Raw genomic sequence first — 12,681 nt, forward strand, 5'->3', positions numbered from 1 at the left:
CATGGTCTCAGGGGCATCGCCGTCGCAAGCGACGGCTACGGCCTTTAACCGATAATAACGTTGAAGCGGGGCTGTCCGGCGAAATGATGGAATCGACAGGCCACCATCCTTAACGTCTGCATGGAAATACGCATTCGGAACATCGTGTGGAAGATCGAGTCATTCCCGGACGTAGCCTCTCACGGTAATGTCTAACCTATTCAATGAACTGATGTTCGTCGATCCTAACACTAGCATATGGTACAGGCCGGGAATAACCATAGACCGCAGCGAATAGACGCTGCTGCGGCTCAGGAGGAGCCGCACGTAGCTGTTCGATCTCCTTCTTGAGGCGATCTAGCGGATTACTCGAAAGACGTCCTTCAGGAGTAAACGGAACCCCGAGGTATTTCCATTCATCCGACCTCTTTAGTGCGGGTATAGGACGGCCTAGGCACTGAAATCTTTGCCTTGAGTCGACTACGGACTTCTTTCCTTTGGGAACAGTTTTCAGAGACACGGTAAAGCATTTCGATGTGTTGACACGTAGGCCACATTTTTGCAGGTATTGTGCAGTAATGTCGAGCAGCTCTTGGAGCCCGACAGGAGTAGTCGCGAAGAGCACGAGGTCGTCGGCGTAACCCATGGCATTCAACACGGAGCTGCCAACTTGAATTCCCGTTTCTTTCGGAAACATGGAGAACAGCCGATCAATCACCATGTTGAACAGCATCGGAGATAAAGGATCACCGTGCTTTACCCCACAATTAGGGCGAATAGCGCAAGATAGCCCATCCCCGCATTGGAGTTTCGTCGACGATCCACGATACACATTCGCAATATACTCGACTATTGCCTCAGGGACTCCGAAGGAACGGAGTATGTCTAGGATAGTCTCATGTGTGACTGAGTCGAAAGCCTTAGCGACATCCAGCGACGCCAGAAACATAGGTTGGAAATTTTGTTTGGCGTGCTTAAGGACGAAATCAATTAAGAAGATGTTCTCGGAACATCCATCAATCGGCTGAAAGGCCTTCTGGCGAGGGTCTAGCCGAATGCGCTTACACATTCGATTAGCCAACACCTTATGGAAGCCCCTCACTATCGCGGAAGATACCGAGATGGATCTGAATTCGCCCGGTTCAGAGGCGCCGTCTTTCTTGGGTATAAGGGTGGTCTTGTACTCACAAAGATAATCAGGGAGCTTACCACATAGCATGAAGATGTTAAATATCCGCGTCCAAATACCCGGCGGCACCTTCCTGAACCTCTCTACCGTCAGTGAGTCAGGTCCAGGGGCCGATCCGAGAGGGGGTAAGGCCTCCCTCACCTCCGTACACGTCACAGGGTCCCATAGACTGCTGACCACGTCCCGGCTAGCTGTAACTCCAGGTGTGATGTTACTGCCGGACGTCATTATTCGCTCCCAGAAGGGAACCATGATCTCTTCAACCGGAGCAGACTCTGTCCGCTTATCCCTCAGAATGTCTCGTATCGCTGTTGTTCTATTGCGTTTTCATGCTTTTTGTACCTTCGCGAAATCCGCCCTTCGAGTTTTACGACGCGATTGTTCGGTTCTATTGCCGGCCTGTGGTCTAACACCACGCGCTCCTTGTTGTTCTAGGAATGTTTCTCGGAGGTATAGAGACGTCTCCTCGAAAACTTGCGCACGGCTCCAGTTCGCAAGAGACTCGATTATGGTATCAAGCCTGTCACTATTGGCGTCAGGACACACACAAGCCGGCAGACCACGCAAGTGTTGCAGGATGCGCTCACTGAAGTCCTCACTAGAGGGTTCAACAGTCTGCAATCCCGGGCTGTGCCTCTCCGGATTGTTGTTCACCGGGTTGTGTCTTTCCGGGCTATTGTTTGCCGGTTCGAGATTTAGCTCAGTTTGAGGGGGACCGGCCGCCGCATCCGGATTACGCAGGTCCTCGAGGGCCCGCGTAACCATCGCTTTGTACTCGGCCTTCCTTCTCTGGCCTTTTATCGACTCAAGCGTCCTATTCAGCAGGGTAGCCAGGAGCGCTTGATTGATAAATCTGACACCTTGCGACGCCAATCTGGCCTCTTGTCTCGCAAGGAGGGCTAGTTCCTCGAGGAACCATCGCGTCTTTACATGCTCGGTATTCTATCTAGCATCGTACCGGTCTTTGTGAGTTTTCTGGCAGTGAACTCCGCATCCAGTTTTGGTAGTGAAAACCCGACCGCAGCCGGGAAATTCACACGCGACAGCATCACGCACAGGGTCCTCAGGACTAGGTCTACGTTCATGCAGCGTTGGCACGGCGTCACCAGTCGGCGCGCCGTCGTGATGACCACCTAACATGGGTGCGCCATCCATCCGAGGCTTATTTCTGTTTCTTGGCCCAACACTGTTCACCAGAGAGGTTGGTAGCCCCAAAGGTAGTAATCGCGGAGGCAGTTGTTAGCTTCTACACCCGAAGGCAGGTACTGGTGGCGGGACCCACGGAGAGGGCACTGCTTGCTAAACCATAACCCTTGAGAGAGTCATAGTTACTCCCGCCGTTTACCCGCGCTTGCTTAAATTTCTTCACGTTGACATTCAGAGCACTGGGCAGAAATCACATTGCGTCAACACCCGCTCGGGCCATCGCAATGCTTTGTTTTAATTAGACAGTCGAATTCCCCCAGTCCGTGCCAGATCTGAGCTGACCGTTGAATGGCGGCCGAAGAGGACGACGGCAACGGCAAACCGCCGCCGAAGCCTCGCCGCAAGGAAGATCCGCGGAAGGCCAAGGCACGGGACCGAGCTCGGATCCGGTTATTACCATCACCTCGCCCAGGCCCGGCACGTCAGTCAAACCCGCTTCCCGACCAAGCCCGACACGCCCCGATCCTCAGAGCCAATCCTTATTCCGAAGTTACGGATCCAATTTGCCGACTTCCCTTACCTACATTAGTCTATCGACTAGAGGCTCTTCACCTTGGAGACCTGCTGCGGATATGGGTACGAACCGGGGCGAGACCTCCACGTGGCCCTCTCCTAGATTTTCAAGGTCCGAGGGGAAGATCCGGACACCGCCGCAACTGCGGTGCTCTTCGCGTTCCAAACCCTATCTCCCTGCTAGAGGATTCCAGGGAACTCGAACGCTTATACAGAAAAGAAAACTTGCGAGGGCCCGACTTGTAAACGGTTCCGCTGCCGGGTTCCGGAATAGGAACCGGATTCCCTTTCGCCCGACGGGTGTGTCATATTTCAAACCGCGCGCGCCCACGCCGGGGGGAACGCCGAGCGAGGCCCGACGTTCGCACAATCACCGGCGTCACGACGCGCGTGTCAGGCATAGAAATACACCAACATCGTCATCGGATTCCTCCTAGGGCTTAGGATCGACTGACTCGTGTGCAACGGCTGTTCACACGGAACCCTTATCCACGTCAGTCCTCCAGGGCCTCGCTGGAGTATTTGCTACTGCCACCAAGATCTGCACCGACGGCGGCTCCAGGCAGGCTCACGCCCAGACCCTTCTGCGCACACCGCCGCAACCCTCCTACTCGTCAGGGCTTCATGACAGCCTAGGCCGCCTCGTATGCCGCTGACGGCCGAGTATAGGCGCGACGCTTCAGCGCCATCCATTTTCAGGGCTAGTTGCTTCGGCAGGTGAGTTGTTATACACTCCTTAGCGGATTCCGACTTCCATGGCCACCGTCCTGCTGTCTTAAGCAACCAACGCCTTTCATGGTATCCCATAAGCGTCGACTTTGGCACCTTAACTCGGCGTTTGGTTCATCCCACAGCGCCAGTTCTGCTTACCAAAAGTGGCCCACTTGGCACTCTGATCCGAGATCTCGTGGCTTCATAGTTCAAGCAAGCCAGAGATCTCACCCATTTAAAGTTTGAGAATAGAATGAGGTTGTTTCGGCCCCAGAGCTCTGATCATTCGCTTTACCGGATGAGACTCGTGTACGTTTTGTACGCGAGTGCCAGCTATCCTGAGGAAAACTTTGGAGGGAACCAGCTACTAGATGGTTCGATTAGTCTTTCGCCCCTATACCCAGTTCCGACGATCGATTTGCACGTCAGAATCGCTACGGACCTCCATCAGGGTTTCCCCTGACTTCGTCCTGACCAGGCATAGTTCACCATCTTTCGGGTCCCAACGTGTACGCTCTGGGTGCGCCTCTTCTCGCAGTAAGAACGAGACGCCCCGGGAGTGCGGGGCCGCATCGTGACGCGGCCCGTCCTCCCTCCGTCAGCGCTGGGCTGACCTTTACTTTCCTTTCGCCTTCAGGTTTGCTCGTCCCAGTGACTCGCGCACATGTTAGACTCCTTGGTCCGTGTTTCAAGACGGGTCCTGAAAGTACCCAAAGCAGAAGCGTCGCCGACCGGTATTTGATAATTCGAACGAGCCAGCCAGAGGACACCGCCAGCCAACAGCTGGCCAGGCCCGGGGACGGCGCTACATCCGACCACCGGGAATCGCTGACCGCGCTTGCGGCGGGCCCGACGCAGTTCAATGCGGCTCTATACCGTGCGGGTACCGCCGGGCAGCCGGGCGGGCAACCGGGGGTCTGCCCCGACGAGAACGCCGAGACAGGCAGCCGACCGGGCCTTAGACCGACACCCAACGGGTCGCGACGTCCTACAAGGGAAGAAGTGCACGCCGGTGCCGCCGGACATTGCACCGCGACCAAGTGCCGTGGACGCGAGGTCCCGACATCACGAGCCGCGGCGAAACCTGCGTCGCTGACGATGAATCTCCCCGTTCGATCTTTCGGGTTTCTCAGGTTTACCCCTAAACGGTTTCACGTACTCTTGAACTCTCTCTTCAAAGTTCTTTTCAACTTTTCCTCACGGTACTTGTTCGCTATCGGTCTCGTGGTTATATTTAGCCTTCGATGGAGTTTACCACCCACTTAGAGCTGCACTCTCAAGCAACCCGACTCTGAGGAGAGATCTTCCCGTGGCGCGTCCCGGTCACTACGGGCCTGGCACCCTCTGCGGGTAAGTAGCCCCATTCAAGATGGACTCAGACGCGGGCCGACGCCCCGGGATAAGTGGATCCTCCCAAACACTACATTTCCCGGCGGCAGAACAGCGGAATTCAGTGCTGGGCTGTTTCCTGTTCGCTTGCCGCTACTAAGGAAATCCTAGTTAGTTTCTTTTCCTCCGCTTAGTAATATGCTTCAATTCAGCGGGTAGTCTCGCCTGCTCTGAGGTCGTCGTAAGATTGCGAGTCTGTCGTCGGCGACGGTCGTTCGTTCAAGAACAGGACCGTCGACACGGACGAGGACACAACGTATCTCATTCATACGTTCGGGCCACGGAAACGACCGTAAACACGCTTGCCGTACGGGAGACTCGAGAGCCCCCCGCGGCAAAACGTGGAACGGAACTTGTTCACATGAGCGGCAAACCGACCGCGCGCGGTCTGTGTGTCGCCGAGCCGAATTCGTTCGTTCTCTCGACTATCGCTAGCACCGGAACGTGACGAACGGCAGCGACAGCTCGACCCCGCGATCTGCGGCGACGCGTCGTGACCGTGACATACGTGTGCGTTTGAGGCGACGCGGCCCGTTGCCGCGCGACCGGCGCGCGACACGGGTTGCGAACGCCCAGTCATTCGCTCGCGAAGGCACGGTGCGCTGTTCCCCCCGGGGGGGTGACCGCGGCACCGTTGCCGACGGAGCAGTCTGTCGTTGTTAAACGACCCTCAGCCAGGCGTGGTCCGGGAATTGTATCCGTGGACCGCAATGTGCGTTCGAAATGTCGATGTTCATGTGTCCTGCAGTTCACAAGTTGACGCGCAAGTAGCTGCGTTCTTCATCGACCCACGAGCCAAGTGATCCTCCGTTAAGGGTAATCATATATGTGAATTTTGCATTAAAAATGCTAAAATTACGGTTGTTACCGGCTTTCTGTGGTCGTGAGCGCGGCGCCGCGTGCGTCAGCCCTTGCGCGGTTGCGCGCGGGAAGGAACGCGCGCCGCGCGTCAAATTTCGTTCGTGCGATAGTTCAAGAGCCGACGTCGCCTCGAGTTCACGGGTCGTCTTCGCCGGGATGAACCGACGCCGGACCCGATCGGCTCGCAATGCAAACGATTGACGGCGGACGGCAGTGGGCCGCGTCAGCGAGTCCCAGGCATCGCTGCCCTCGACGCTGACGCGAGCTTTCTCGTACGGGCGAAAATTCTCTTCGAAGCCTACCGCGTTCGCGGCCTGCGTCCGGGGTGTAACGGCGTTGCACCGAGGACACCCGGGCGCAGACAGGCTGCCCGCGAAGAAGCGCTGAGACCAGCTTCGCACGTCTCTCTCGTACGACCTGACCGGGTCGAACGAGTCGAGGCGGACCGCGGAGCGGTCCCCTCTCGGCACCGAGTCGGCCGGAGGCGCGAACGACCCGCCGCTGCTCCGCGCTGGACGCGGAGCGACGGGTCGACGCTTCGGCGCGAGTCGGTCGTCGGGCGGTTTTAGCCGGCGACTGCGCTTGTCGCGACCGCGGCGAACGCCGGACCCATCGGATCCAGCGTCAGCACCGCGTTCGTTGTCACGACGATTGTGTTGCGCGCCGCGGCGACCGGGCCCGACCGTTACGTCGTTCAAAGTTTTGTGTAATTTTGTTCGCGACACGTGGGCGTGACACGCCGCTCTCGCGGCGAGACAGCCCCACGCGCTTACGAGTCGCTGCTTCGGCAGTACGAAACGTTAATGATCCTTCCGCAGGTTCACCTACGGAAACCTTGTTACGACTTTTACTTCCTCTAAATGATCAAGTTTGGTCATCTTCCCGGCAACATCGGCAATGCCGAGACATTGCCGCGTACCAGTCCGAAGACCTCACTAAATCATTCAATCGGTAGTAGCGACGGGCGGAGTGTACAAAGGGCAGGGACGTAATCAACGCGAGCTTATGACTCGCGCTTACTGGGAATTCCTCGTTCATGGGGAATAATTGCAAGCCCCAATCCCTAGCACGAAGGAGGTTCAGCGGGTTACCTGGGCCTTTCGGCCAGGGAAGACACGCTGATTCCTTCAGTGTAGTGCGCGTGCGGCCCAGAACATCTAAGGGCATCACAGACCTGTTATTGCTCAATCTCGTGCGGCTAGAAGCCGCCTGTCCCTCTATCAAGATTTATTTGTACGCCGGTAGTAAAAACCGCCCGACCGAGGCCGGGGGCCTTCGAGATACCGGAAGGTACGCCTATTTAGCAGGCTAGAGTCTTGTTCGTTATCGGAATTAACCAGACAAATCGCTCCACCAACTAAGAACGGCCATGCACCACCACCCACCGAATCAAGAAAAAACTCTCAATCTGTCAATCCTTCCGGTGTCCGGGCCTGGTGAGGTTTCCCGTGTTGAGTCAAATTAGGCCGCAGGCTTCACTCCTGGTGGTGCCCTTCCGTCAATTCCTTTAAGTTTCAGCTTTGCAACCATACTTCCCCTGGAACCCAAAAGCCTTGGTTTCCCGGAAGCTGCCCGCCGAGTCATCGGAGGAACTTCGGCGGATCGCTAGCTGGCATCGTTTATGGTTAGAACTAGGGCGGTATCTGATCGCCTTTGGAACTCTAACTTTCGTTCTTGATTAAAGAAAACATCTTTGTCGATTGCTTTCGCTTCTGTCCGTCTTGCGACGATCCAAGAATTCCACCTGCAACGTTGCAATACGAATGCCCCCATCTGTCCTTATTAATCATTACCTCAGGGTTCCGAAAACCAACAAAATAGAACCGAGGTCCTATTCCATTATCCCATGCACACAGTATTCAGGCGAAAATAGCCTGCTTTAAGCACTCTAATCTGTTCAAAGTAAACGTATCGGCCCACCTCGACACTCAGTGAAGAGCACCGCAATAGGATATTAGTTGAGCCGCCCCGGAGGGCTAAGCCCACCGGTAGGACGTCCCGCAATCATGCCAGATAGACACCGCGAGCGGTGAACCGACAGCGTGGGACACAGATTCAACTACGAGCTTTTTAACCACAACAACTTTAATATACGCTATTGGAACTGGAAATACCGCGGCTGCTGGCACCAGACTTGCCCTTCAATGGATTCTTGTTAAAGGATTTGAAGTGTACTCATTTCGATTACGGGGCCTCGGACGAGTCCCGTATCGTTATTTTTCGTCACTACCTCCCCGTGCCGGGAGTGTGTGATGTGCGGGCCTGCTGCCTTCCTTGGATGTGGTAGCCGTTTCTCAGGCTTCCTCTCCGGAATAGAACCCTGATTCCCCGTTACCCGTTACAACTATGGTAGGCGCAGAGCCTACCATCGACAGTTGATAAGACAGACATTCGAAAGAAGCGTCACCGGTACGAGACCGTGAGATCAGCCCAAAGTTATTCAGAGTCACCAAGGTGATTGGCGGACGGGACGTACCCGCCGCCGATTGGTTTTGATCTAATGAAAGCATTGCTTCCATCTCTGGTCGGCAATCTGTTTTCATGTATCAGCTCTAGAATTACCACAGTCATCCAAGTAAATGTGTGTACGATCTAAGAAGCCATGACTGATTTGATGAGCCATTCGCGGTTTCACCTTAATTTGGCTCGCACTGAGACATGCATGTTTCAATCTTTGAGATCAGCATATGACTACTGGTAGGATCAACCAGGGAGCTTCGATACAAAATCTCGGCTCGGACGTGCGCCACCCATCGCCGACGGGGTTTTTTGCCTGTTCGGACGCGCGTCTACTGTGTGTTTCGGGACTGCCCGCAGGCAGCCCCGGTTTCGTGTGCCGCTACCTCGACACTCGGCCCATAAGCGTTCGAACGATCTCCCGTACCCGTGGGCTAGATTTAAAGCGTCTGGGATACGTTGTTATAACATCTCTGGTCTTCGAGTGTACGCTCGGAAAGAAGCGAGTTGACGCGTGCGTTGGAGCGTTCCGCCTTCCGTGTTTCACGGAAAGCCGAACTTCTTGGTACCGCGTCAAGGGCCATTCGGTCTGAGACACCGACCCGCGTTAATGCAGTGACGATAGATGAAACAGCGCGAGTCGCGTAGTTTCTTTGGTACGAGGCACGGAACGGTCCGAGATCGCCCGCTCCTGGTCTACGCTGACGTACGTATCGTGCTCGAGCACGTGCCGGTACAGCGTAGCAGGCGGACGACGGAAGACCGGCCCGACCGACTCGCTCCTCTTACTAGTAGGAGCCTGGCCGCTAGGACGTCGGCGCCGATACGGTGGTAGCACGGTCGGCTTACGGGGCGAAACCTCCGCGTGCCATCGAAAAATTTTGAACTCTGGGAACTTTGTCGAAATTAACCGAGGCTCATTTGACGATGTTCCGACAGGCTCCCGGCCCGTATCGACTCCGGGTTGCCGCGCATCGCCTTTCGCCGGACTTGGACCGAAATTTTTACAAGTCCCGTCGGTCCGGATCAACTCCGGGACGTCACGCGTCGCCTTTCGCTCGACTCAGACTGAAATTTTTACAAGTCCCGTCGGCCCGGATCGACTCCGGGACGCCGCGCATCGCCACTCCGTCGACTTGGACCGAAATTTTTACAAGTATCGTCGGTCTGGATCGACTCCGGGACGCCGCGCGTCGCCTTTCGCTCGACTTGGACCGCAGCTTTGACGAGTCCCTTCAAACTTTAACAAAAAAAAAAAAATTTCAAATTTTTGCTCATTCGACGATAGAAATATCGAAATGGTGCTTATTCAACTGAGCAACAATCAGAATTGATGCTTATCTGTTTGAGCAATAATCAGAATGGCTGCTCATCCAACTAAGCAAAAATCAAAATGGATGCTTATGTAACCGAGCAAATAATTTATTCTTAAACTGTGTGTCGGTAAAATCGGGCAAAAATACTGGTGGCGCCGTCGATGTCAACAGCCGGTAACAATATTGTGGTTGAGGCTGACCATCGTGGTGGTAACATACCGACTGTCGTAAGGTGAGCATCGTGGCTGATTTGCCGGTACGCCATCATGTTGTGTCCCAGAAATCCCGTATTTACACAACCCGGGGACTTGGAAAGAATTTTTTCCTTCCCGTACCCGTTGCCACTTGAGATATACGCAGTTCAAATCGCCGGACAGCGAACGCAAGGCCAACAAGCGACAGGATGAACCGGTGGACCCTTGGTACGCTGCCGGATTCGGGAATGGTAGGCCGACATTCAGCCGGGACAGAACGTGGCCCTGATCTTATCGATAATACGTCGACCGTCGGTCGTCGTCCTCGATCCCCGAGGGACTTGGGAATTTTTTTCGTTCCAGAAGACGAAAAGGCAATGCGCCGCGTCCCATGATGGTCGACGCTGAACCCGCGAACCGACAGCGGCACGGCGCGACTGAAGGGACTTTGTCAGGGTCGACCGGAAGGCAATTCGTGGTTTCTCGGAGTCGAGATGATGTGAACATGCCGACGATGGACCGACGTACGCCCGAGCTTCGGCCCGATGCGGTGCCACGGGACCTGTGCAAGTTTCGGTCCGAGTCGAGCGAAAGGCGATGCACGCCTTCCGGAAGTCGATCTGGACCGGGCGCCTGACGGGGCTCTGTCAAATGAGCCTTCGCAAAATTCGACTCACAGCAAACGAGTTCCCGGAGTTCAAAATTTTCTGAATACCTCGCAGAGGTTTCGCCCCGTAAGCCGACCGTGCTACCACCGTATCGGCGCCGACGTCCTTGCGGTCAGGCTCCGACTAGTGAGCGAAGCGAGTCGGTCGGTCCGGCCTGCCGACGCCCGCCTGCTACGCCGTACCGGTACGTCCGCGAGCACAATCCGTACGTCAGTGTAGACCAAGAGAGAGCGTTCGCCCGCCATTCCGTGCCTCGTACCAACGAAACCAATCAACACATGCTCATTTATTATCGTCACTGCATGACCGCGGGTCGGCGTCTCAGAACGCATGGCCCTTGACGTGGTAGCAAGAAGTTCGGTTCTCCGTGAAACCCGGAAGCGAAACGTTTCAACGCACGCATCAACTCGCTTCTTTGCAAGCGTATACTCAAAGACCAGAGATATATTCACGTATCCCATACGCTTTTAATCTCGCCAACGTGACGGGTCCGGGAAATTTGTTCGAACGCTTATAAGCCGAGTACCGAGGTAGCGGCAAACGAAAACGAGGCTTCCTGCGGGCAGTCCCGAAACACATAGTAGACGCGCGGCCGACCGGGCTAGGAGACCCGGCCGGCAATGGGTGCGCACGTCCGAGCCGAGATTTCACATCGAAGCTCCCTGAACAATTCTGCCAGTAGTTATATGCTTGTCTCAGAGATTAAGCCATGCATGTCTCAGTACAAGCCTAATTGAGATGAAACCGCGAATGGCTCATTGAATCAGTTATGGTTTCTCAGATCGTACACCCATTCACTCGGATAACCATGGTAATTATAGAGCTTATACAAGCAAACCGAGTTCCGACCAGAGACGAGTGGAATGCTTTATTGGATTATAACCAAACGGCGGCGGGTACGTCCCGTCCGCCGTTTACCTTGGAGACTCCAAATACCTTTGGGCTGATCGCACGGTCTTGTACCGGCGACGCTTCTTTCAAATGTGTGTCTCATCAACTGTCGATAGTAGGCTTGGCGCCTACCATGGTTGTAACGGGTAACGTGGAATCAGCGTTCGATTCCGGAAAGAGAGCCTAAGAAATGGCTATTACATCCAAGGACGGCAGCAAGCGCGCAAATTATCCACTCCCGGCACGGGGAGATGGTAACGAAAAATAACGATTCGGGACTCGTCCGAAGCCCCGTCAGCGGAATGAGTATGCTTCGAATTCTCTAACGAGGATCCATTGGAGGGCAAATCTAGTTCCAGTAGCCGCGGTAATTCCAGCCCCAATAGCACATATTGGAGTTGTTGCGATTAAAAAGCTCCTAGTTGAATCCGTGTCTCAAGCTGTCGGTTTACCGCTCGCGATGTCTAACTGGCATCATTGTGGGACGTCCTACCGGTGGGCTCTGCCCTCTGGGGCAGCCGAACTCATATCCCATCGCGATGCTCTTTACTGAGTGTCGAGGTAAGTCGGTACGTTTACTTTGAACACATTAGAGTGCTCAAAGCAGGCTATTTTCGCCCGAATACTGTGTGCATGGAATAATGGAATAGGACCTCGGTTCTATTTTGTTGGTTATCGGAACCCCGAGGTAATAGTAGAGGAGCCCAAGAGGCTAAATGAAAAGTCACTCTAGCGCTGCGAGAACCTATTGGATCATAAAGATTAGATACTAAAAAGAAAAAAAGTTTATATGATATATGCTCTTTTACTGCCGCGGGAAGTGGGTACTAATTTTCAAAAATGTAAAAAAAATTCATTATAAAGAAATACTCGAGTGCGTCAGACATTAATATCGTATACGCCCTATGTGCTTCCGGTAACAGAGAAGTATTAATCTGCCGGCTTACAAGTCGGGGGTGGCAGCACGAAGGGGTAGAAAATGGAAAAAAAAAAACTTATTTAAGCTTATCAGATATTTAGGGGGAATGTTAAGTGACCTCTAAAAGGTATCCTAATCAAAAGACTGACGATTTGGATGCAGTCAGAACTCACAGCCGATTTTTGAAAATGTGAAGAAAAAATAGTCACCTTGAAATACTCAAGCTCGTTAGATTTATATGCAGACAGTTCAGCTCGATGTCCTTGTTGTGCTAACCTATAATCTGATAATTATGTGGAGGAATTTCATTGTTCTGACAGCTTAAGGTAGTACCGCGACATGTAAAGGACACCAATAGTTAATGGCTATTGTTTTCTTTCTCACTCGC

The 12,681-nt window shown here is 54.1% G+C and overlaps 1 non-coding gene and 1 pseudogene across 1 annotated transcript; both read right to left on the reverse strand.

Annotated features, from left to right (window-relative positions):
- The window catches only part of LOC124181839, a 7,396-nt pseudogene extending 2,230 nt beyond the window's left edge, over positions 1–5,166 (reverse strand).
- A 485-nt stretch (positions 5,167–5,651) lies between these two features.
- On the reverse strand, positions 5,652–5,806 carry LOC124181747. Its single transcript, XR_006870558.1, has one exon. It is a non-coding gene; the product is annotated as a 5.8S ribosomal RNA (ribosomal RNA).
- Positions 5,807–12,681: the final 6,875 nt, after the last annotated feature.

This window comes from Neodiprion fabricii, chromosome 4 (assembly GCF_021155785.1).
Source record: "Neodiprion fabricii isolate iyNeoFabr1 chromosome 4, iyNeoFabr1.1, whole genome shotgun sequence".
In the NCBI taxonomy this organism is placed as follows: domain Eukaryota; kingdom Metazoa; phylum Arthropoda; class Insecta; order Hymenoptera; family Diprionidae; genus Neodiprion; species Neodiprion fabricii.